General features: G+C 37.6%; 1 long non-coding RNA gene across 2 annotated transcripts in view; it reads left to right on the top strand.

Moving 5' to 3' along the window:
• Nucleotides 1–223: 223 nt before the first annotated feature.
• LOC104849643 overlaps nt 224–27382 on the top strand; it is a 196825-nt gene continuing 169666 nt past the window's right edge. The window contains exon 1 of one of the 2 annotated variants that reach the window (XR_004514723.1): nt 224–279. This is a non-coding gene — a long non-coding RNA (uncharacterized LOC104849643). Of the gene's footprint in view, nt 280–24830; nt 24919–27382 lie in introns of those variants that run through there. The other variant, XR_776805.3, reaches the window with a different exon arrangement.

The raw sequence follows: 27382 nt of genomic DNA, 5'->3' as shown, positions 1-27382 counted from the left end.
GCTTTTGTTATTTTGCAGTTTCTCTTCACTGCTTATGTATATACTAAAGTTCAATTATAGGAGAAAAATTGGAAAGTTTAGGATCTGTTCTTTCCTATGCAACCCCACATTTTGATCAAACATTCTAGCCTTTTTCATGATGTTGCAACCATCCGAACTATTTGCCTTGCAGAAATCTAGTGCTGAACCAGTTCATTTGCTTGTTTTCTGTGCTTCTTTTCCAGCTTGCTATTGGAAGGCACCCTAAGAACCACCACTGATTTAGGATGCTTGATTGCTGTAAGTGTGCCTAAACTTTTCCCCTTTTCAGCCTCTCATCTTCCTGAACCTTTTACAGGTTCCTTCAAGGTCCCTGCCTTCACAATCTGTCTCACAGTCTGTAAAAGCTATGCATTTCTCCCTTTCTTACGGAAAGCAGACACTTTCTTCTTAAATTTCCCCATCCACACCTTGATTTAAACACTTACTGAATTATTCCCACAGCCTCCCATCCTTGCCACGTCCCAAGCTCAGTGTGAAAGAGGTTCCTGGTCTCATCCAAGCTATGTTCCACATCTCGTTTCCATCTGCTGCCTGCCTTGCTAGGCCTGAGGCATACTTCCCTAGAATCCTTTACTCCTTTATTTTATCCCTGAATCCACTATAAGAAATCTTTTAATTTTACCTTCTGAAATCTGTTATTAGCATGTCCCTCTATTGACATTGTTGTATTTTAGATCAATTCCTTTAGTTCCTTCCTAATACTTACCACCATTAATTTATTCACCAAATATTCAATACATGTTATATGGTATACAGTATTCAAAGTGAATGTAGGAGACCAAGTGTACAGAGATCTCCACTTTCTGAGATTTTTCATTCTAGTAGTACAGAGTGATATCAAACAAAATATAATAAACATAAAATCATATGGTAAAATAACATGGTAAGTGAATTAAACAGTAAGGAGGATTGAGAATTTAGGTGGCAGTAAGGACTTGCATTTAAAATATTTTGTTCCAGATAAGCCTTCTATGAAACAAGACATTTTTTATAAAAGCAATAAATCATAGGTTTCAAAAGGATTGTTTTAGTGCTGAATACAGATTGTTTAGTGCTGCCTGTGGCTGCTGGAAGGCAAAGGGAAAACAGCCAGGATGGAGCACATGTGTAAGCCCAGTGCTTTTGAGGTTGAGGCAGGAGGCTCACCATGAGTTCAAGGTCAGCCTGAATTGCACAGGGAGAGCAAGGCCAGCCTGAACTGCTTAGTTAGAACCTGTCTCAAAATGGAAAAAAAAAAAGTGAGCACCAGGAACTGTGAGGAGGTGACAAAGATGCTGATCAAGGGGCAGCAGCAGGTTACAGCCGTCTCACAACAGCAAAGTAGGATGTGTGTGAGGGATGATGTGGAATGTGAAAGACAGAGGGAAACCAGGCTAGATGTGTTAGCTTTCCACTGCTGTAACAAATATTTGAGCTAAATCAACTAATAAGAACACAAGGGTTTATGTTGGTGCACAGTTTGAGAAGTGTAGATCTGGGGTTAGTTGATCTGTTGCTGTGGGGAGGCAGAACATCATCCTGTGTAGTGCAAGGCAGAGGAAGCTGCTTACATTATGACAGCTGGGGCACAAAGGGAAAGGAAGAGGATGTTTGGGGTCCAATATCCCCTTCTGAGGCAAGCTCCCTCTGACCTTCCTTCTACTAGGCCTCAGTTCCTTAAAATTCTGTCATTTCCCAATAGCGCCACAGGCTGAAGACCAAGGCTTTACCACATGGGACTCTGGGAAACACAACCTAAACTTGAGCAACTAGAAAAGTGGAATTACTATTGAAGAGTTAGAGAAGGCTGCTGATCAAGTAGATGTTATGAGTAAGTCCAGGAGTTCAATTTCAGACATGTGAAGTTTGAACTATCTGTGAGATGTCTCAGTGGGAACCTCAAGAAAGTAGTTGCTTATGAAAGTCTAGAATTTGAAGGAAGGGCTGGCATTCACTTGACATGATTGTACTGAGAAGAGGAAAGGGTATCAAAGTAGTATCCCAGGGCACACTAGCATAAAGAACTGGAAGTAGAAAAAGAATCACCATGAAAGTAATAGAAGTGAGGCCAATGAGGTGGAGCAAAAAAAAGAAAATATGTGTCTTCATAGCAAAATTAAGAAAAATATCTGAGAAGATTTGTGTAACTGTACCACTGCAGAACTTAGCACTGAATTTAGGAAAAAAAATGGCAATTTTTGTGGAGTGATAGGGCTTAAAGCTTGGTGGAAGAAGGTTTACAAGAAGAAACTAGTTGAGATAAATTGGGATAATGAGTATAGATGAATCTTCAGTCATATTCTACAAAAATAGCAAATTTGCTAGGAAGGACAGTAGCTCATGGAGTTTTGAGCAAAGTAATTTTAAAAGTACAACTGCATACTTAGATGCTAATAGGAATAACCCGTAGAATAAGAAAGACATCTCAGGAGAATGCAGGGATAAGTGTGTTGAGTAGATGAAAGGGAATGGTATCTAGTGCAAATATAGAAGGTCTTGCTTCTGGCAGGAGCACAATGAATTTATCTATGGTGCTAGATAGAGTTGGTTTCTAGACACTGAAGATGGGTAGGGCCGGGGATTTAGCTCAGTGGCACTGCACCTGCCTTGCAAGCACAAGGTCCTGAGTTCCATCCTTGGTACCAAAAACAAAACAAAACATGGATTGATATAGTGTTGAGAGTTTGTGAAGCTTCCCTTCTGATTGCCTGCATTTTCTCAGAGAAATAGCAAAATCAACAACTAAGTTTGAGTTTGGGTAGGAAGTGGCAACTGGAGAAACCAGAGAAGTAATGGGATAGTATATAGGGGAAAAGAGGAATGGATAGATTCCTAGTATGATTTCTGGGCAGTTGAAGGAGCTCATCATTGATGGAGAAAAAGTGACATCTATAATGAATCTGTGTTTATTCATAGAGACCTCAGTAAGTATTAATGTATAGCTATTCATGGCTATTTATATTTATTTTTAATAATATGTGTATCTTTTGAGTTTTTACAAGCACAACATTGTGATTTGTGTAATATTTTACTGACAATCATGATATCAGTAATTGTATCTTTGTACAGTTTTTTTAGACTGAGTTAGATGGCTCTGAGCCAAGCTCTGATGTTTAATTAGCGAGGTGGGCATATCCTAGTAAACCCAAGTCAAATCTCCATCCCCTCTCTTTAGCTCTCTGTGTTCATTTTCTCATTCCCAGAAGCTGATCTAGAATGACAATGTAAAAAAAAAAGATATTTTGTAGATCAATAATAAATGCTAGCTAGTGATATTACCCAGGATTTTCATTGTTTTGACAGCATCCCTGAACAACCAATGACTATAGACTGAGCAAACAACTGTTTCACTTGACAAACCACCTCTTTCTGTACTCTGCAGTCAGCCTGCTGCCTGTGCATTAGGTCTCACTTTATTTTAAATGATCTTATTTTCTCTGGTTATTCTATCTAAATTGGTCTCAACACATCTGCCTCACACTCCAGGCCATACATTCCCTTGTCATCTCAACCTCCAGTGCCTTCATGGTGGTGATCACCATTTGAAATTGTAGAGTGCAAACACCATACTTGTCCAGAGTCCAAAACACAGATAACGGCCCAGGATTTAGCTCAGTGGTTCTGCCGCCTGCCTCGCAAGTGCAAGGACCTGAGTTTGATCCCAGGTACCAAAAACAAAAACAAAAACAAAACAAAACACAGATAACAAGCAATGAGTAATTAATAATCTTATAAATGGTTAAATTGCACCATGTTTTGATTATAAGGATCAACTAATTTGTCTAGGATTTTTCTTAGAGGATGTTTAACTTCATCATGTTTCCTAAAAACTGTGTGGAGAGGATATTTGTCATCAAAAAGGGTGTAGACCTAAAGAGTAATAGTTTTTCACACTTTTCTTCTGCCTCCAGCTCCCAAGGTCTTCATCATTGGAGAATATTAATAATAAATATATGCTGAGGATAATTTGTAAGTCTGAACCATCTTCAGAATTCTTAGCAATGCACAGAATCAGAACATTAGGAAAAATGGGTAATTTCTTAAAGGAAGCTTCTGTCAAAGAAAGCATATAAGATTATGGAATCTATTGGCCATGTCTTAAGATAAAAATTCCAACTCAGCTCCCTGAATTTTGGCAGGAGCTAAGGGAGCATGCTAGAAAGCACTAAAATGTTGATCATGCCCTGCAGTCACTTAAAAGCTGGCTGAAGAAGTCAAGATTGACAACCTTGAAATCTATGGAGAATATGAGCCAATATAAATTACAGGCTAAACTGTGCTTTGCAGAAGAGTACAAAAGTTACTGGAACTTAACTACAGAAGGCACAAGGAAGAGGAGGATCGGTGCAGGCTAAAAGCTTCCTAGAGGAGGTGGGGTTTGAGTAAAGAGAAATTTAATAGGTGAGAGAAGGCTGAGGGGACTGGATCAACTGTGGCACTTCTGTGGGGGATAGGCTTGGCATTAATATAAGGAAATGAAGCAAGAGCAAGCAGTTGGCACCAGAGGTGGGCAATGAGTGAAGCCTGGTGACTGCAAGCGGGCCCTTGTCTAGCAAAGTGTGCTGCATGTTGAATGGACCAGCTGCAGAATCTGCGGCTTCCTTGTTGCTTTTCTCCTGCCACCAGACTGCTCCGGAACAAAGTAAAAATAAACACTACCACCATAAGAATGAGAGCACAAGACAAAACATTCTCTGCCCAGTGGATTGGCAGAGGATAAAGATTCCAGGCTCCTGCCAAAGGAACCATAAGGAGAAACATTTATGAAAATGTCTGGTTGAACATTTCCTGTAAAGTATAAGAGATTAAAAATAACTGACAGCAGGATACAGAACATGCCTCTATATGTATGTGTGTCTGTAAGTATGCATGTGTGCATAGTATGTGGTTATTTATAGTGTGTGTGGCCACACTGTATGAATGAGTATGATACATGTCCATGCTGTGTGTATGTATAGTATGCTTTAGTATGTGTTTGTGTTTAAATATGCAGTGTACTGTGTGTATGCATGCCTAGGTTTGGAATGCACCTACGCTTGTGTATGTGGAAGACACCCATTTTTCTCCTTTTCCTGGCACCTGCTTTGTCATCCTCAGTTCTTGGCACTCTCAGAGACGGTAAGAGATTTGGACTGCAGACCCGTGCTTCCTAGGTTAGCTTCCTGGAACACCTGGCATCCCTTCTGTGCCTGGTTACCCAGCCACAGGGACCTTTTCTCCAAAATACTTTGTTTCTCATTCAGAACGGGGAGTGTGGGGGATTCTCCTCTCTGGGAAGGCTAGAGATCCAGGAAGTGACTTTGATGGATCACTTGGCAAGAGAGACCCAGTGCTCCCAGATTAGAGGGGCTGCAGCTCCTGCGAGCATGCCTCCACTGAGGGGCTGTTCTGATGAGATAATTTTTCTCATTAACCTTGATAACTCTCTGCTGATATAAGGATCTCTGCACCAACACAGAACTTTAAAAATTTCTTTTCAGTGTTCTGTGCCTTCCAGGGAGGAGAACACAGCCTGGTGGCAACCTGCAGCTGTGCACCGGAGCAGTCAAATGTCAGCTGTTGGGAGCCCCCAGCGGACTCAGAGGGAGGCGCTCAGCTACATTTGTTTAGACCTCTGTGGAGCTAAAAGTATAAACAAATGTAGATCAAGTGTTGGAGTGGCCGAGCTGTTTGGAGATTTAAGAATGTGTAAGGTGGGGTTCATTTGCTCCCACTTCCACTGCCTCCCTTTATCCTGCAGCAGAATCCCGCTTCCTGCTCCAGCTCCTTACCATCCGCCTTTGTGTCAACCTCCACAGAGTTAGTCTCATGCTGCAAAGTAGCTTCACAAATTCAGAACCATTATTTGGGGGGTGTCTTCCCCAGTGTACTTTGTCTCCCCCCAATTAAAGTGAATTTATCATGTACACGTTCCTCTTAGATACGTACTACAATGAAGTAAATGTACTGTTGTTAAAGTCTTTTCCCCTAGTAGGCTGGTAGCACTTTGTGAATGCAGACTGTCTTTTTCATCTTTGTTTTGTCAGCATTAATATAGTGTCTAGCACATCGTAAGAATTTGATCAATGTTTGTTGACTTTTAATATGAATTAGATAACAGATAAAGATTAGAAAGCACCTTGCATGTTTCCTAGAGTCCATTTTTAAGAAGGAAGTTACCATTATCTTTCCAGAGCTAATTTATACTGGAGAGAGGCCAGGGAAAGTCAATAATGTTGAGATATTTTAGTCTATCATGAGTAATTGCAAACATGGCCTGGAATTTAATGTATAAACAAGTTAAATAATTTTACGCTATACCTGAGGTAAACACAGCATTTCTTTGAAATATAATTTACAATATACAATAGGCTTTATGACCCAGTCATGAGATATAAGTAAAATGATGACCATCTTTTAATTTTGTCAGTGTAGCTCTGTGGATTTACACATGAACTAATTTAGAAATTATATCAAAATTCTCAATTCGAGCTCTTTAATGAATATGAGGCTGAAAAAGATTTCTTGACTCTTAGTCTCCAGCTCAATCCCCAGCCTCAAACACAGTGAACATCTCTCCTCTCTTCCTTCCACCAGACAGAGGCCACTCAATAGCTTTTGCTTATAAACTGGGACTCCATTTTGGATCAGAGTTATGCATTTCTTAGGAAGCAAGATGAACTTCATAAATCTTTAATGAGGCGTATAGAGACATTTTGCTTCATCATAGGGGCAAGGGAAGTATAATATAAGGGCCTTTTAGGAACCTTCTTCTCTGTAAAGCACAGGAGGTGTCAGCTGGCAGCTACCCTCCAGCCCAAGTGAGTTGATATTAAAAAAAAAATACAGACTGAAGGGAAAGTGATGGTGTCACCCCTTTAATGGGGGTGATTTTTCACACTTAGTGTAACTTTCAACTAATATAATTTAAAAAGTGAGCTTTCCTATAAACTTGCCCTGGACTTTTGCAAATGTAAAAGTCCTTTCAAAGTCGATGAAAATTGTAATACCCGTGGCTCATTCTCTTAGAAAGCCTGATGAATGCTAGAGCTAGTGGTTCTTGCTTTTTGCCTTCATCAACCTCTCTCAGCCTTAGTCTTTAGTATAGCAAATGAGGCAAGGATTTAATAGAATAAAATAAAGAGGGATAAGAGGACTAATGTAGGAATTAGCATGTGGAAGACAATAAAATTATAGTTTATGCTTCAACTTTAGAATGTTTGGCCTGTGTCCAGATAAACTGTAATTTATTTTATAGTTTACCTTCATGTGATATGATGAATAATAATATTATTATCATCTCCACTTAAAAAAAAGACCAAAGATTGAAAAAAGTAGAGATGTCTAAGTCACACAGTTAGGTCTAAATAATTAATTCAAACTAAGGCTACCCACAATAAACTTAATTTTCTTAATTAGTCTTTCTCTTTTTTGTGGAGGGATAATAGGCTTTATTTTATTTTTTCCAATTTTTATTTTTTTTAAATATTTTTCTCTGTTTTCAGTTTTTTTTTTTCTTTTTATTGAGGTTATTGGTACAATCTAGGTATACAACACAATTACATTCATCATTGGGATTCTGTACCTTTATGTAATAGGTCTTGATTCTCATTTTTCCCCTTGTCCCTGCCCTCCCTCCACCCCCTCCTCCCCTCCCCATTTACAAACACTTTATTTCCATATTTTCAGTTTCTCATATTTTTTTCCTCTCCCTTATTACCTTTCCCCCACCCTTCCCACTTTCCTTACACCTTTAGCCCTTTACTTCCTATTTTACATTATTAATTGTCTCATTAGGATCCTGTGTATTATTATAGTTTTTCACACCAAAGAAACTATTCGGAATTTCAGTTAAAGAAATCTCTGTATGAACATTAAAAATAGGGAATCCTAAAATAAAACTAAAAAGGAAAGTAAAAGAGAAAAGGCAGTGATGTAACATCAAAATAATCCTTAATTCTGGAGATGAAAAAGGTCCCTGAACATATTTAAATTGCCTCTCGCTCTTATAGTCTTATCTTATTCTTTTTTCATTATTTAGAGAATACTTTATTAGTCTCTGTAATCAAACCCACGTAGATATGACCTTACATATTTAGTACGATGTGTTACCCCTGTACACATGGAAAAAAAATTAACATTTCTAGACCAATATGGTTGTCCATTTCTGTACAATGCCAAGTCAACACAGTAAATTGGGATGACTTTTTCCAAAGTTGGCAGCACCGTTAAAGTTTCCCAAAAGGCAGGCCGGCCCTGTTTTCAGTTTTTATTAGTACATGTTTGAAGTGCATAATGATTACATTTCTCATGGGGAGTTCGTACAGGTACATAACACTTCCTAATTCTTTTTGCATTCCTTTCTTCTCTCCCCTCTACACTCAGACAGAATAACAGACAAACATTGGCATTCTGAGTATCCTTGCATTTACTTTTTGCCCTTTAAACCAGTTGGACTAAATGTGGCCCAACCAACTCCCCCCCAAAAAATCTAAAATTGGCAATTTCGCCACCTGATAGCTTTTATGATATTTGACCAGAAGCTCTAATGAAAATGTAAACAATGGAAGAAACTTGAAGATTAGCTACTAACATATACAGGGAATATGCATTTAATATCTGGAATGACCAGAATGTCTATCTTATTGATAATTAACACAAATCCTTCAGTATAATAGCTAGAACAGAGTGGGAGCTCAGTAAATCCTTGCTAGAAGAAAGGAAAGGAAGATCATATTTAACCTTTTAGTTCAATTTATGTGCAAAAGATAAAGAAATGTTTGATTGAAAAGTCCAATAAATAAAAAACATTAACGTATTTTACTTGGGTCATACTCTCTAACCATCCCCTCAAAATAACATATCAATTAGTAAGTTGAAACATATACTGTGTTTAGAATACTTTCAAAATCCCACAATTGTGAAAGGCATAAATTGAAATTTTTTTTTAGTGTTTTATAGTGTTTGTAAATAGGGAAGGGTGGAAGCGGTGAAGGGAGGGCAGGGAAATGGGGAAAAAATAAGAACCAAGATACATCATATAAAGGCACAAGATCCCAATGATGAATATAACTGTATTGTATACCTAAAAAGTGCCAATAAACTTAATTTAAAAAAAAAGAATGGTTTTGTAGCTCTCCAATCCTGCGGACAAGGAAACTCTGGATGAGGAAAGATGTCTGGGTGCCATGCCCCAGCTAAGCCCTTCACTTCAGGATTAAAAACAGGCTGTGATTATTGAGTAGGCATAACAGCTGAGTTAAGTAACGATCAATGGACTCAACTCAGCAGCAGAGTTTGACTGACAGAAGATAATTATCATTCAAGCTAATGGAAACTTGAATTGGAGACAGTGTTAAAAAGCAAGGAAAGAGTAAGTCTTCCTAAATGAGTAAAAAAATATTGCTTTGATGAGTACGTCCTTTTAAAAGTCTTTTTGATAATTGATAATGTAGAAGTTTGCATTTCAAATGATCTTTGTCAGTTTAGATTCAATGCACTTTGTTGGTATTAACTTACTATATTTTCTCAGAAAAAAAAGTTAGAAATTGCCTTCATTCCTCCAGGAGAGAGGAACTGAGCATTATAAAGGGTTTCTGCCAAAAGCATGGAGCCTCAGATAAGTAATCTCATTCTTCATCCATGATAAATAAGCTATTAAAAATCAAGAAGAAAGGAACAGTTGGAATGTCTGCCACGCACAGACAATGTTGTGGGAACCTCATTTGTAAGACGGTGAGTCTTTCCCATTGTTTGGCCACAATACTGAATCTTCTCTATTTATATTTTTGTTTGGGGATTTTTCTCTTCCCCAGGCTGAAGTGCTTTGTGCAGGAGACTGAAAAGCTGCCAGAGCTAGTCCATCTGGCTGGCCAAATGGATTGTGTTCACTGGAGCAATGCCAGTTGTATACAAGTAGAAAGTTTAAATTCTGGCCAGTCTACACCCTGGGCTTATTTCTCAGTTTCATGGAGACCACATTTCTATTTTCCAAAAATTCTTCCAATTGGCCAGGGTATTATTACCTTGTCTTGCTTCCTATAATCTTGATCTCATTCTCTAGAGATTTATCCAGCCCAAGAGTGAAACCTCTTCTCTCTGTCAAGTTCAAAGCAGTGAAATGAGTTTGATGAAAAGGTCTATGGCAAGTGAAAAATCACTGTGTTACATTTGATTACATTTGTCTGACCTTGAACAGTCTTAGGAGCCAGAGTAGTCATTTCAGTTAACTAATTTAGTTTAAATTGCTTAATTAAGAAATAAAATTTCATGGAATTCCCTAGATTAATTTGCACTTATACTTAAGAACATCAACATTTATAATCAATTTAAAGAGGAAATAGGCCTGGAGTATTTTATAGTTTTCAGTGAAATCTAATTGGATTCATTTGGGCTGAAATAGGAAGTATAGAGGGATCTGATATATTTTTAATTTCCCACATCTTAAGGACAATAATGAGCATTTAATCTTTGTGAGGCACTTGAGTTTTAGACATGAAATTATAGAAACTGGGTATTTCTGTAAAAGATAAACTGGACGATTCTGCGTGTGTTCTTACTTTTCAGATTGCAGCAGGGACCACAGGCAGGGTTGGCCTCACAGCATCAGACTGAGTGGCAGGTGTCATTGGGGGTTGCCTGGCATCAGCAAGGCAACCCTTTTTCAGTCTCTGAATGTGCTATCTATTCAAAGCCTTCCCTTTAAGGTTCAAAATGTATAATTGATATTTTGTAATAGGAAGAAATGGTCCAAAGGTATTGGGCAAAAGGGAGGGATAGGGAAAAGGTAAAAAGTGAAGAGAAAAATTAAGAGAAAAGGAAAAATATGGAAACAAAGTCTTTCTTCTGAAGATTTTAAATGATATAGACAAGATTAGATCTGAGTGTCTAAGTAAACTCTGAGGTGTAGGGGAGGAAATTGAGAAGGAACAAACTGGGAGACAACACAAACATTTTAGAGCCTAATTTGTCCATTTTAGTATCTTAGTCTATTTTCTGTTTACTGTTGCTATTCTGTGTAGTTTATGAAGAAAACACAGGTACCTATTTTGTGGTTCTAGAGTTTGCGAAGTCCAAGAGCAAGTGCCAACATCTGGTGAGAGCCTCGCTGCATCGCTAGATGGTGGAGGGCACCTCACAGTTAGGTGGAGAAAGCGTGCCAGCTTGAGTCTCTTCCTCCTCTTAAAAAAACCACTAATACCATCTCAGGATCCCACCATTATCACTTCAAATAGTCCTAATTACCTCCCAAAGGCTACACTTCTGAATACTATCACATATGAATTTGGAAATTAAATTACCAACACATGAGCCTTTAGCTATGCATTAGTCACCTTCCCCTTACTGGGACAAAAATACCTGACACTCACAACTTAAAGGAGAAGAGGTCTGTTTGGCTTATACTTTCCACTAGGTTTGGTTGCCTCCAAAGCAGAAAGAACACGGTGGAAGGGCACAGAGAAGGGCAGCTGCTCATCCCATGCTAGCCAGGAAGAGAAGAGAAAGAAAGGAGCTAGGGACAAGGGTATACACTTCCAAGTCTTCCCACAGGGAATCATGCCCCCACTGACCAGGCCCCATCTCCAAATGTGAGACTTCTGGTGGGGGAGGAAGCATTTTAGACTTAAAACATGATAGGCAGATACATTGAAATCTTAGCTTGCTTTCAGTGATCCAGAAAGTTTGAATTAAGAGGGCAACAGCACAAATAAAGAAGAAATAGACTAGGGGAATATCAAAAGAACTTGCTGATCTAGTTGGAGAAGAGAAAGAGACAAGTGGATGAATAGGAGAAATCAAGGGTGACCAACAGTTTTCTGCCTTGGGTCATAGCTAGTCATCCATACATTCATACATTCAAGTTTGTCTGGGACTGGATAGTTTACACTTGCAGTCCTGCCCGTGTCTTGCTTCAAGAGACAAATGTATATGGTCACTAGCAAAACTATGAATGGCAGTTACGTCAGAAATTGTATGGAACAAGTTGAATGGAGGTTTCAGAGCTATTACATTTGAGAAGACTCAGTTACCAATTGTGTTACCAGTTGTGTTTATTCATTCACCTTCTTTTAAACTTTGTTTCCTCTTTTGATTGAGGTTCTCCCAGCCATCTAATTTAACATTTCAAACTGCCTTCTTGACCCATACCTGAAATTTCTTTATTTAATCATAGTACTTATCACCTTCTGTCATATAATAGTACTTTATAATTAACTTACTCTGTATGTTTATTGAAAAAAAATTGCCACCTTCTAAAGAACAATAATCTTGGTCTCATTCATGCACTAATACATTATAAGCACCTAGAAGAGTACTTTCTAATAAATGATTGATAAAAATATTCTCAATGAAATGAGTGAATGAATTTAACAAATATGTATTGTACAGTGAAGCCTGCAGTAATAACCAGCCTGAAATATGAACAAGTTGGGTTATTACTGGAATTTGAGTTTTAACGTAGGACCAAAGTCTTGAGTTAATACCCAGATACCAGCCGCTTATGCTTCCAGATGGTCTCCAATACAGATTAACACTCAAAGAGTTCTGGAAGGAATATTACAATATCCTTTCCTCTGTGGGGTTGGTTAATTGAGAACTCCTGGGCTGAGAAGAAAGTGTGGCCTAAAATTATTCAGGAGAGAGACTTTGAGGGCTGTGTAGAGGAGCACGAGCCTTCAGTTGACCAACCTGTGTTACAACCAGCCCTCGGGAACAATTGAGCTCATAAGTGAAAGGTTCATTGTATATCTACTGTGTCCAGAATGTTCAATAGAAAGGGAGTCATGTGAATCTGAGGCTCCAGAGGGGGTCTTGACTAGACTATAAAACTGTATCAGTACTAAGCAGATCATGTGAGAAGGTATAGCATAATTAACACTTAGCAAAATCAAAATAAGATCAAGACATGGCTCAAGATTGATTCTAGAGATAAACAAAAGTAAAGAGAAAATATAAGAAGAGAAATATGTATGTAACAGAGTAGGAGTGCCAGTGACATAAGCAGAGCCAGGAAAAGGTAGCAATGTGGAAATTGAAGAAATATTTAAATGAATTATTTAATTAGGACATTGACAACATGTGAAATAAAATACAGTATTAAAATAAAGCCTGAATCATTGCTATCAAACTTGTTAGCAAGATGTTGTATGAATTTAACTACATCCCCTTCTCCCCAATTTATATGCTAGAACCCTACTTCCCAATATAACAGTATTTGTAAATGGCACCTTTAAAACTGTAGTTAAGGTTAAAAGAAGTCCTCAGGGTAGGGCCCAACAGAAATGTCCATTTTAATAAGAGAAACATTGGATGTGCCCACAGAGAGGAAAGACTTTAGACAAAGGGAGCATGTGTCTTTCTGTATACATGGTCAATTGTACACCAGGGAAAGAGGTCTTAGAAGAAACTAAACCACTTGATCTTGAACCTGGCCTCCAGAACAATGACAAAGAAATTTCTTCTGTTGGAAGCACCTAGTCTGTGGTATTTTGTCGTGGCAGTCTTAGCAGCCTAATACAATCATTATTGGAATGTGGTGGTTGAAATCACATTTCTTAGTGAAATCTGATACCATATAGGGGAAGTGTGTGAAGTCAAATGAGGGAGGAACATACTCATGTTTCTCTAGAATGGTAGTTATGTGGAAGGAAAGACATGAGCCAGGAACCTGAGGCTGTGTGGAAAGCCCAGGAGAGTACTACTAAAATATGGTAATCATAAATTTCTAAGAGCCAAGATGATCATCTTCATGCAATAATATGCATAATTATGGATGCTAATTAGGGCATATTTATTTGTTTTATAACTGAAGGAAATTCTTGGGGGTTTTTAATTTGAAATAGACACAGGATAATCTTACAAGAATCTTAGCTATGAATCTGGTATAATTTTGGTGTGACTACAGGGTCATTAAAGCGGACTAGACCCCTCATTCTAAGTTAGAGTGTATGATGCCACACCCAAGCTTTAGGAAATTCAGGGTTTGATGTCATAGAATGTTTACCTACACTTTTGTCTTTTCCTTGGAATTTTCAGTTTAAAGTTCAAACTAAGTGTTTTGTTTTGTTTTGTTTTTTCTCCCTAGAGGGCATAGTTTATTCCTACTGACAATTAGCAAGTCAACTTTTCAAAATGGCTCATTGGGTCCTAGTCCTTTCACTCTCAAAGGATTTTCTCCTGCCATTATCCACATCTTCCCTGTATCACCCGTGTCCCATCAGTATACAGACACGTTGTTGAAATCCAGTAGTAACAAATGATGAAAAATGTATCTTTCCCCACATTACCTTTCTGTGCTTCATTTATCTGCTTCTTTTATAGCTAGATTCTTCAAAGCTCACCATACCTTTACCACGTATTCTCTGAACCCTCTCCAAACAAGGTGGAATCAGTTGCCGTTGCCTTCCATCTTGCCAGTCCCAATGGGTTCATTCTCTATCTTCATCTCTTGGCAGCACTTCATACTTGATCATTTATTCTTTTCTCACAAAACACTTTTTAAACTTACCTTTGGAAACAAGCATGTTCTCTTGGCTTTCCTCTCATATCAATCTTTCCTCTCTGCCTTATTTCTGACTGTTTCTCTAAATTCTGAATTCTCAAGGATAGAGGGCTCCTCTGCTCCATCCATTGCCCTCTTACCTTCTCTATGTAACTCATTTCTTAGATGGTTGTATAATGATTTCTTGGATTTATACATTTCCTCTGAGCTTCAGGTGCTTGTAAACCTAGACGTTGGAAATAAACATGTCAGAAAAAGAGTGTGCCTCCCAATTTTCACTAACCTTTCTAACACAACTCTTACCATGAACACTCTGTCAAAACGTAGCAATTTCTTTTTCTCAACCTATCATCAAATTGTATTTGCTATACTTTAGGATGAGATATCCATTGCAGTCTCTGCTGCCTCCACATGACCATTATGATGTCTCATGGTTATCTAAAATAGCCTCTTAACCAATATGCTTGTTTCTATGCTGGCCTTCATATTATAGTCCCAGCAGAAGAACCAAGATGATATTTTTCCAATCTACATCCTACCAAATGCTTCCTATTAAATAAAATGTCCTCTTCCTCTGGATACACAGGATGATTCACTTACCTTCTCGTGAGTAGGTGAGATCATGTGACTGGAATGGAAAATGGATTATGAGCATAAAATAACAGGGATTTTACTGGGTTTAGTTGCTAATTCAAGGCCCTCCAGAATATACATTTTCTTCTTCCACATGATTTCAATCTTCTAGACAATAGTGGTTCCATAAATGTGGGTCTTGAAGTTTGGATAAAAATGGTTAACACAGAGAACAGAATACTCTGCAACCCATGACATTCAGTAAAATCATGAGAAAAAAATAATTTTATTTTAAGCCACTGAGATTTTCTGTTACAGCATCATGACTTGCCTACTTGATATATGCCCTTATTGACTTAAATGTATCTATGCTGATAAATTTCCAACAGGTTGTAAATAAAATCTGTTCTGGATTAAGTAAAACTCCTTCCAGTGGCTTATAATCTTTTGTGACTTAACTCTTGCCTACTTTCATGTTCTTACCTACTAGACATATTGCACTGTGGTGAGCTGTACCACTTTATTCAATTTTCTGCTCAATCTGATCCACTCCTATTCAGGGAACCTTACATTCTCTCTTTACAAATCTGTTCTTCATCTTCCACCATTATTTTCTGGTATTTTTAATTTCTATACTAGAAACTAGATTAGGCCAAACTAAAGTAACAGCCTAATAATTTATCAGAGCCTGTGTTCATTTCTTGTTCTTACTAGATGCCTTTAGTGAGACATTCACAGAGACCAAGTTAGCAGTTTGTGTTAGTTCAGCTTGCCTTCTCTGCAACAAATACCTGAACAACTTAAAAGGAACAAAGGTTTATTTTGGGTCAAGATTTCAGTGTGTGATTGCTTGTTCCTATCTCTTTGGACCTGTAGTGGCACAGTACATCATGATAGGAACACGTGGTGGAGAAGGTCTGTTCACTTCATAGCAGGCAAGATGTGATAAAGATAAAAAAGGAAAGGACCAATATCCTTTTCAAGGTTATAGCCCGTTGACCTAATTTCTTTGCACTTGGTCCTCTAAAGACTCTACCACCAGTAGCACAAAAAGCTGAAGATCAAACCTTTAGCATAAGGGCCTTTGTGGGATATTTAATTTTCAAAAGCAGGGACTCCAACAAATAGAGGCATCAGTTTACCATAAAATTCCAAGATTACTGTGGCAGAGTAATGGGAACTGTGCTGTGTCTGACACAACTAGATGAATATGGTAGCCAGGAATCAACATATATTATTTTACTTAACCACTGGTCCCATGGCCTGTTTCAACCACAGGCAAAATGTCATCCTGGGAAAGTAGAAAACTCAAATAGTCAGGCAAACTTCACTAGTGACTGTCACAGTCATGTTAGTTTCCTACTGCTATGTAATAAATTTAACTAAAAACTAAGATACTATTAACTATTTCTGTGCTTATCTTAAACTTTCTTAGTGGAACATCAAGTAACTTGGCTCACAGAGGCCACTTTGCCTCAGCAAAGCACTACAGTAAGACCAAGCTGATGTGCATCATACTGTCTTTATTAAAATTACCGTCACACTTTGATATCACACTTTAGACTCCTCATATAACTTGTAAAAACTGTTATATGATTTGTCTTCTGTGTTTAATGTGATATCAGAGCTGAAAATATTGTTTTAATCACATATTTACTTTTCTTCAATATGAGAAATCTATCTCAAAATTCAGTATGAGGAAAAGCTTTGCTTTCTTTAGGAACAATGTGCATTAAAATATCTTAAGATATTCCCCTCTGTAAATTGTGTACTGGGAAACTCTCAGTTTTGTGTTCAATCCCAAAAGTTGTGTTGATCAATATTTTTGGAATATTTATTTTTATCCTCTTAAATCTCTCCCAGTGAAACTCTGATTTTCAAATTACATTATATTTAACATTTTGATACAGTACTGCAAATTATTTTTGGAAAGATAAAGTACAGATACTTAGCAGTTGGAGTTGTCCTTCCTTCTTAGAACTTCAATTGGAAAATGATATTCATTATAATTTACAATCTGAGCCAGAGGAAGCCAAAAACCCTCACTCTTGTGACTATACACCAGGACAAACACAGGATCTTTTGAAATTTTCATTCCATTTCAAAGAGGTTGAAAGAAGTGCCCCAAGATGGAGAGATGAGACCAGCAATTGTGGTTTCTAAATACATAGGCAGTAACCTTGGAAATCTGTTGCATTATTAGCTCGAGCTCAGGTTCACATGGGAGAAGGTAGTATGTCTAAGAGGCACACAACTGAATGAGTAAAGGAGATGGGCAGAGGACAAGAAATGTGTGAATTTTCCCATAATTAGGAAATAGGAAGTGGCAAGGACTAAAGTGATGCAACAGTACCTATCCTGAGAAAAAACATTTCATTGAGATACCTGAAGTCATCATGCCAGTCAGATATAATTGTGAGTGGGCCTAACATGGGCTGTGAGGCACCATCTGTGTACTCTGGCCTGGTATTCCCCAGGATAAGGGTAAGATAGGAGACAGCTTAGAGAATTTCTAAAGCTAATTTTCCTTAGGTGAATCAGACAGTATGGTTTATTTTGCCTATGGCATATGAGGGAAATAATAATAATTTCTTAAAAGATGTAAATTTCATGTAGTGGTGTAAGGCAAAATAGGAGCAGATGTGATAAATTAAGAAATGTTATAAACTTTAGATTTTCATGTAAACTGTAACATAGTTCATTGATGCTTTATGTTTTTGATCTCCAGCTTTCTAAATATCTTATTAGCTTTTAATAGAGAAATTGTACATGACATGGAGCTTCTTTTTATTAAATGCAGCAGAAAATACTGTAAGGTGTGTGCCTGACTTTAAATTCTTCTTCTCTTTTCTTACTTTTCCACTTAAATCATGACATCTAAACTGAAGGGGAAACAAAATAAAAATGAAAGTTACTAATAACCAGGTAATCATAAAATAATGGAGATACACAAACTAGGGTGACATATATACTAAATTCCATGATTAAAGTAAATCTCTATTATTTAAAGATATATCACTCATTTGGATTTGAATTGGAAAATTATAGTAATGAAACTAGGTAGAGGGTATCACAATCCCCAACTTGAAACTATACTACAAAGATACTGTGATAAAACAACATGGTACTGGCGAAGAAACAGGCTCAAGGATCAGTGGAACAGATTAGAAGATGCAGAAACAACTCCAGACACACTCAAACACTTCATCTTTGACAAAAGAGCTAAACACCCTCACTGGAGGAAAGATAGCCTCTTTAATAAATGGTGCTGGAAAACTGGGTTTCAACTTGCCAAAAATTAAAACTAGACATATATCTCTCACCATGCCCTAAACTAAGATTGGAATGGATTAAAGATCTAAATCTTAAAATAAAAACACTAAACCAGCTGGAATAGAGTTTAGGTATAATTCTTAGAGACATGGGTGTAGGAAAAGATTTCATGAAGAAAACCTCAGTCACATGTGAGCTAGCACAAAGAATCAACAAATGGAATCTCTTCTTATTATGAAGCTTCTGCATAGCAAGAGATACCACCAACAATGTGAAGAGACAACCCACAGTGTAGGAAAAATTTTTACCAGCTGGTTCTCAGACAAAGTTCTACTATGTAGAAATATAAGAACTTAAAAAATAAGATCTCCCAAATCCAAAAAATGGGCATCTGAAATGAATAGATATTTCTCAGACAAAGATGTAGAAACAGCAAATAAACGTGAAAAAATGTTCAACATCTTTGATCACTGGAGAGATGCAAATGAAAACAATTCTGAGATTTTACCTCACCCCAGATAGAATGGCTGCTATCATGAAATCAAAGAATAGCAAATGCCGGTGGGGTTGTGGGGAAAAGGAACCCTTCTCCACTGTTGGTGGGAGTGCAGACTGGTGCAACCACCATGGAAATCAATATGGAGATACCTCAAAGAACTAGGATTGGAAGTCCCTTTTGACCCAGCTATTTCCCTGCTGGATACCTTTCCCCAAAATTTAAAAGAATCATACCACTGCAATGTATGAGCACCCATGTTCATAGCAGCACAGTTTGTAATAGATAAAATGGCTCAATTGCCCATTAAGTGGAGACTGGATAAAGAAAATGTGTTTTTCTATAAAATGGTGTACTATTCAGCCATAAAGAATGAGAAACTAGAGACAAGTATAGCTAAATGGATGCACATTGAGGCCATACTCTTAAGTGAAATAAATAGGACGCACATGTGTAAATACCGAATAGTTTCTCTGGTGTGAGAAACTGAAAATGTAAATAAGAATCAAAATGTATAATAGATAATGTGAAATAGGAAGAAAAGGTCCAAAAGGGAAGGGAAAGTGGGAAGGGTAAGAGAAAGTAATACAGAGGAGAAAAGGAAACAATGGAAACAAAATCTTTGTAAATAGCGAGGGGTAGAGGGGTTGAAGGGATGGCATGGGAATGCAGGGGGAAAATAAGAACAAATTCCCAATAATGAATGTGAGCATATTGTATACCTGAAATGTACCAATAAAATTAATGAAGGGGGAAAAAAAAGAAATTTGCAATAATGAAACGAATTTCCAGTCCAGATCTGATGTGAAAAAGCAATGGCTGTCTAATTACCCAGGCCTTTGTACTCTCAAACAGAGAAAACTGAGTCCCTGTGTCCAATTTGTGTTTACATGTAAAAGAGAAAGACTACGGGATGGGGAGAGCAGATGAAAGAGGGGGCGAAAGGAGGCCACAAAACCACAAAGCATCAGACTGATTCCAATCCCACCTTTCCTGTTTGATTGTTGTAATAATGTGCATATCTTTTATAAATCTCAGATGTCTCTTCTGTTAACTGGTAAGGAAAATGTTTGCCTCATGGGGTTTCGAGGAGGATCAGTAAAACTCTTAACATCCAATTCTCAGTAAAAACTCAATAAATGTTAGCTGTGATTGTTCTTATCATTAATGTTGTTGAAGAACAATTGGGGCGCATCCTAGTAAAAGAAACAGCTTGAAAAGAAAACTATTAGTGAGTTTTTGTAAATCTATGTTCTCTGTAAAATGTGTAGGGCCTTAAGAAAACTAACATAGTAATAGTGTTACTTCAAGAATTCCATCTTTTTTTCTTTTCTTCCCCTTTTTGGGATACATAATTATAATCATTACTTGCTCCAAATGTTCATTCATTTATTTAAAAAATATTTACTGTGAGCATTTTTTTGCCCCAAACACTGAGTTAAGTGATGACAATATAATGGGTAATACAAGCATAGCTGTCCTTATGGAGAGCACAGTAAAAAAAAAAAAAAAAAAAAAAAAACCACTAATAGAGGCTGTTACAAATGGTAATTGGATTTGACACTTTTTGTTACATGCAGTCCTGACCTCATGAGCTATCTCACACAAAGGTCTTGATGAATCCTTCTAGGATTATTTATGAGTAATGAAAAGCTCTTAAAAAGGGTAAAGCTTAATCTCAATAAATGAGCCTCTAGTGACAGAAGTTGAGTTAATGTGGCACCAAGAATAAGAAATATTTAAATAAAAGATTCCTCCAAGAACCTCTCAAATCCTACCACGTTGTTAACTCTTCTTTTGCCCAGAAGTAAGGCTTTGGTATTCTTTGCACATAGTCTCTCTTAAACAGTAAGAGGTGTTCTCAACCTCATGTCAATGTAACTTTCCTTTTTATTTTAACATTAGCTCAAGGCCACCTGAGATCACTTATATTTTTAAGACAAAAAGTTATTTTTTGTGGGAGCAAAGAAAGATCCAAAGTTATGGGAACAAGAGACTTTTTTATTCTGAGCTGACATTTAAGCATGCAAATGTGGAAAATGTATTTAAATTACAAAGTTGAATGTGATGATTCACATTAAGTGAAATTGAGATAATATCCTCACACCTCGCTGCACATCAAAATCACCAGGCAAAGTCTTGAAAAAATGCCAGTGTCCATGTCCACTTTACACCAATTAAATAAGTGTGCTTGGGGGTCTGAGTTTTGGGTATTTTTTCCATCTTTTTCTTTTCGGGACATTTCATTACATAGCCAGGGCTGAGAACTACTGAAGCACACGACAGTTCCGGGGCCTGGAAATGAACCTTGAAGGTCTGACCAGATTTTGATAGAGGGGCAGAGTAAAAATGACAGGCTGGCAAGGGTCTAGACTGAGGACAAATGATCAGACTGGAGAAGGAGCCCAGCTAGCTTGTGAAGAGTGAAGAGAAGGCCTGAACACCACTGACAGTACTGGAATTCTTCTACCACAAATGAAGCGCTCATTTACTTAAAGAAGGTTTCTTTTAGTTAATGAAACTGTTCAATAGTTTTTTTGTTTTTTTTGTTTTGTTTTGTTTTGTCTTGCTTTTTTGAAGGTGGAAGAAGAGTCAGTATCTTAGTTGAAAGTATTTTGAACTAAAGCATACTTTGGTACTTTATTTTGTACAATATTTGTGAAAGAATTTTTTTTGAGGGTCATACCTAAAAGAGAGAGGCACAGGGAAAATTAAATGATGAACAACACTTGGGGTCACAATTCACTGTCTCCAAAAGTTGTGGAAGTGGCACAAATGGAGACAAAATTATAGCCAATGGGAGAGCCTGTGGAGCTCCCCTCATTTAGGGCCCTTGTTATGGCTTTCATCTAGATGTCGCCCCAGAGCCTCATGCACTCATCATGGGGCTTTTTGGAAGTGGTTGGATACAGATCGTGTAAATATGGATTAAGGTTGTGTAATAACTAAATTAGTCCACCAATCAGTTTAGCATGATTTAGCACTAAATTTGTGTAGTGGATAATTAGTGGATAATGGGAAGACTCCACCTGGGTAGGGGTGGCGCTACCCAATAGGCTTGTAGCCTGAATGAGATAGTGGAGAGAGGGAAGCTTCACTGCCTCCTGCCTTCCCTGCCATGGACTGCTCTCCTCTGCCATGGCCCTCTGCCGTGCTGCTCTGCCTTAGCGCTGGCTGAATGTAAGCTGAAACCTCTACAAACTGTGAGCTAAAGTAAACCTCTCCTCCTTTTACTTGTGGGTGTCTGGTATGGGAAAGTAACTAAGACAGTGCTCATATTAGGAATTTTTTCTGGCCAAAGTGGAGAATTTCAATGACATTCTGTAAGCAAGTGATGTTACTTAGGAATTTCTCCCTCAAACACTATTTTAAGATATCAAGATTACAGTAATATTTTGTGAGTTCTATATGTATTATTTCAAAAACAGAAAAATGTTCACAAGGACTTAAATAGTTTTACTTATCATGTTAATACCCCTACCTAACTTTCCTATAGAATGGTGCATTTCCCAATGCTGAATTCTACCGAAGTGGAGTTTCTAGAAACCTAAATCAAGCAATTAGAAGTACCTATAGAGTTAGAAACAGTTCCAGGTAGGGGCTAGGGATTTAGCTCAGTGGTTCAGTGGCCTGCCTCGTAAGAGCAAGGACCCGAGTTCGATCCCCAGTACCAAAAAAAAAAAAAAAAGAAACAGTTTCAGGTAGTGCTAGAAAAGGCCTAACAACATTCAAGACCATATTCATGCATTCTAATTCTTTCCCAGTGCAGATTTTAAATAATGTCATATAACTATAAACGCATAGCTCAGCTAAAGTTACATTTTTTAAAAACTGAAAGTAGATATGTTAAACTCTGATAAAGTATTGCAAATAGAAAGAGTTAGAGAAATTGAATATACCAAAATTTCTCCCAGAATGAGTATTATTTGTAGCTAAAAGGAATAAGATTACAAGCTGCTTTGGGCTGGTTTGTGATGGTGAAACCATGCGAACTATGACTGAGAATAACAGATAGTATGGTCACTGGACTAACTTCTTTAGAAGGCAGAAGCTACATAAAATAATTTATTTTACTAGAAGAGTTCAAGCTGGACTAGATTGCTATTTTCAGGTTTCATTTTAGTTATCCTTCCCCTCACATCTCTTTTCTAAATAAATCTGAAACAAATCTATTTAAAGTACAGGTTTATAAAAGTGCCAAATACTGGCATCCCTGGGCTAGCCACATTATTATCTTTATCTGAATGTCAAACATTTTTCTTGAAGAGAATCAGTTGCTCCTGAATATTCTTTCATCCACTCACACCTGTATTTTGCCTCTTGTGGTGTACAGATTCCAAGGTGAGCCCTATTCCCATGTCTCCTAGTGGCAAAGAGAATTATGCAAAGGCACTTGCAATGTGTCCTCTTTTTGAACATGAGCAGGACCTATTACTTGCTTCTAAACATTTGGTAGGATATGGTGAAAATAATAGATATCACTCCATGGTATTTGCTTAAGGGTATTAATTACCAGTAGTTAGAGACACACCTTGTCAACTTGAAGTTAGCAGCCTTGCTAAGAAAGTGCATTTGGTGAAGAGCTTCCTAGAAGAGCTGATGGTGCCTCCAGGAGCTCGGATCTAAAGGGACAAGGGAACGAGTTCTGCAGATGTTTGGAGTGAGTTTGAAAGCATGTCATTTTCAGACAAGAATTCAGCCCAGGTGACTCTTTGACTTCAGCTTTGTTAAATATTAAGCACAGAACCAGATGAGAGGTGCCCAAACTCTTCTCTACTTAAAGTAGAAGCTAATAAACATGTTTGTTGTTTTAATCTACTAAATTTGTCATAATTTGTTACACAGAAATAGAAAAGTATTACACCATACAGAGGTACAAAGCAAAATGATGCTAAAGGTGAGTTCACCAGGCACTAAGTATATGTAATGATATTGTCTTATCTGTAGCATTTGTTCTTTGTTTGGGACTTCTGGATTTTAGTAAATCATTTACAGAGAGGATTTGGCCTATGTAGTTGTAACTGATTCACAAGACCCCTTCGCCCTGGTAAACGAGTGGGAATCATGCAGTTAAGGGGTACTTTTAAACATCTCTTAACATAGTTCATTAAAAAGAGTCAATGAATTTGTTGAGTTTTCATCAGCACAAGAAAGACTAGCTTTTACTGAATATTGGTTTTTATTATAGTTACTATAATCAACATGAGCAAAATTAAAAATTCCAATATTTGAGCTGGACTGGTACATGCTTTTGAAAACATTTTTTTTAGGGCAGACTGTTCTCCTGGGGGGAAAAGGCAAGTGAAAAAAAAGCTAATTAGTCAGGTTAAAACACTATTCATATCCATACTAATTAATCTTGTCTTGTTTCTATTACCTACTTTTAAATAAAGGATCAAGGGAATCTGTATTGTGGACTGTTTTAACTGATGGTACTCTTCCTTAGTCCATCTATATTAATTTCCTCTGTAGGAAGTAAATTTTGTTCTACTGGCAGTCAAAATTATCTTCATAAAGTTACTCTTGGTTACTAAAACTTATCTTTTTTTTGCAACATCGGAGCAGAGTGTCTAAATTCTGTCTTTCCCCTGGGTGAAAGATGAAGTTCCCTAATACATATCAAATATGAGTGGTTAAGAAAATTTTAGAAAACCCTCAAAGGCAAGAAGACGTGTTTTTTTTTTTTTAATCCAGCATTGTCTATGAAGCCCTTTAGGAGCATTAATTTTTGTTCTTTTCTACTTTCTGTAACAGCTGAGAATTGCACAGCATTTATAGCCAAAGAAGATTAAAGGTGTATTTTCAGTGATGACATAGCTGGCAACTTATGTTTGTGTATGGTTTAAAGAGGGGTCACATTAATGACTTTAAAAATTGTAAGGCTGAGATATTACATTATTTATTTGAAATGTAAAGAAGCAGGAAAAAAAAGAACGTGCAAAGCCAAGATGAGAGTGAGATTGTATACTTCTTTTTTTCAGGATATAATTGCCACTCATCTCATTTTATTAGAATCTCTACACATGTTGGGACCGAGTTCTTATCCATCCATTGTCCCTCCAGGAATACCAAGGAGGTAAAGATGCATCCGCTTATCTTGACATTACATCAGTTGTTTTCTTTCCCTAAGTAAAAGCACTAAGATTCGAACCTTGGAACATTATAATTGATTATGTGAGGAAGACATTAGAGCCCCCTGATTTTGCATGTCTTATCCAGTAAGAGAAAGGGCTGGCACATAAAAAAGGTACCCTATCATCTTTTGAGGTCTTAGTACAAGTTACTTTATTCCTATCATATTTAATGCCTCCAAGAAACCTTATGAATAAGAGAAACATGAGGCTCTGTGGAGTTTAAGATACTTGCTTATAGCTGCACAATTAATAAATGATGTTTGAGAAACCTATACATTAAGTTTCAAAGCCCATTAACTAAACAATTTCTAGAGTTCCTCTCTCTTTACTCTCAGTCATAGCTCCATTTTCTGTGATTGAACCCAGGGCCTTGCACTGAGCTACAGCCTCAGCCTTCGACTGATTGACTGTTTTGAGGCAGGGTTATTCAGTCTAGCCTTGAACTTGTGCCTCTTGCCTCAGCTCTCAAGGAGCTGGGATTATAGGTGTGAACCACTGGATCTGGTTATAGCTTCCTTGTTAACAATTGGTCTGAACTTAAAAGTTCTGGGTCAAAGTAAAGTCAATCTTAAGATATTTTCTAGAGATTGTTTCTCTTCCACAATTAACTAAAACTTGGGCTTGTAAAAATCCAGGGAAGCTGCTGTTTCATAGAGGGGCTCGTGGCCTATGAGTGTGTATGCACGTGTTTACGTGTGTGTGTGTGTGTGTGTGTTCATTCACACATGAGCACAGAGTGCTACCACAGCTATATTATGCTCATCTTCTGATGTTTATTTGAAATGCAGCTTTTTATTCCTCCATATGAAAGCTTTTAGCAGCAACGATTAAAGATGCCTGTTGGAAAGTCCACAGAGCCTGGGCCTTAGTGAATCATTTAAATCCAGTGTCATGGATCCTGAGCCTCCTTACTTTTTTCCCTTAGGAAAAGCAGTGGAAATTTACAGGCACTAAAGGACCCTATCAAATGCACTGGACCGATCAAAAGAACTGGGAGTATGGTGTGGCACAACCCAAATTTACACAGTAAATGGAAGGTTTTTCTTGGAATTTCAAGAACAGAAGGTACAGAAAGACACGATAGTCTTTCAGTCGTGCTTTAATGAAGCAAGACTTTTGGCTAAATGGGACACTTGGCAAAAGGTGCTCAGGATTTGCTTTGGCAGGTGTCTCCAAAGGCAGGGAGACATGACTCATGACACTTGCAATAAGTCGACACTACTGCCATCATCGTTGGAAAGCAATTCGTGGGCAGAGATTTAGTCTGTTTATAAAATTGACATGAACAGCAGCTCCAGCCTCAGGAGGCTTCATAGGGCTAGATAAAGAGGAGGATTACTGAAGCTAAAGCTTTTGTTTAAAGAAAGATTACAAAGCATTTAGTTCAGATCAAGTCAGCTTGAAGCTTAGCTGCTAAAACTTGTCCCTTCTTTCCTGCTCTGTGATGAATTTTGCTCTTAAATTGAGTACTCAGATGTGAAGATGATGAGGCTTCATTTGAAATGACTACAAATGGGCTGTGGGTCTCTCCCTTCTGTTATGTGAATTCAGTAAACATGAAGATTAGTAGAGATTCTAATCAATTTTTAACATTAATTTTCCTAGTAACAAGGGCAAGTGTGCTTTCTAAATACTTGAATATGGAAAAGAAATGATACAGAAAGACAGTAGATGCAACAACTTTAATTCCCTCACAGGTTTTCATAAAGTTATAGTTTCTGAATTGGAAACTGTCCAAAGTAAAGACTGCCCACAATGGAGAAGTAAAAAATGTAGGCTTAAAACACTCAATCTGTCCCTTTAAGATTGAATTGAATTGACTGCATGGCTGATCCAGTAACTGAAAAAAAACTACACATTCAGCAGGTGATTTTAAAAAACAAATTGACCAAAACACAGCCAATTTGTCAACTATTTGTAGACTTGGCCTTTGCTCAGCTGAGGACCCTTCCTGATCTTCACTGTGTCAGGGAGGTGTTATGCCTCAGGGAATCTTTCTTTCTCTTTGGGAGTTAAAATCTGAAGAAAATGACAGAACTGTAAACTAATTATATACAAAGTTAGATCTGTGGCTGATCAATTTATTTGTTAATACAATCACATAATGTATGGTGTACTTGCTAGATTCCAGGCTCTAGCTAGAGCCCTGGAAATCCAGTGGAAAACACGATGGAAATCTGCACGAGGGGAATAGGTGTGTACTTCAGTAGCAGAGCACTTGGAGAGCAAACATGAGGCCCTTGCTTCAGTAGCCAGCACCCTCTTTCCAAATAAATAGTCTGCATTTAAGTTACTGTCAGAGGGATGGAAACAAGAATATATAAGAATTTACTTTCAAATTGTAGTTTCACCAGGAAATTCAAGGGGATGTGAAACACAAATGGAAAGGCAATTTTAGAAGAGATA

This window comes from Fukomys damarensis, unplaced genomic scaffold, assembly GCF_012274545.1.
Source record: "Fukomys damarensis isolate Sample0158 unplaced genomic scaffold, DMR_v1.0_HiC HiC_scaffold_29, whole genome shotgun sequence".
Lineage (NCBI taxonomy): Eukaryota > Metazoa > Chordata > Mammalia > Rodentia > Bathyergidae > Fukomys > Fukomys damarensis.
Note: the sequence above shows the minus strand (reverse complement) of the source record. Positions and strands in the feature narration are given on the sequence as shown.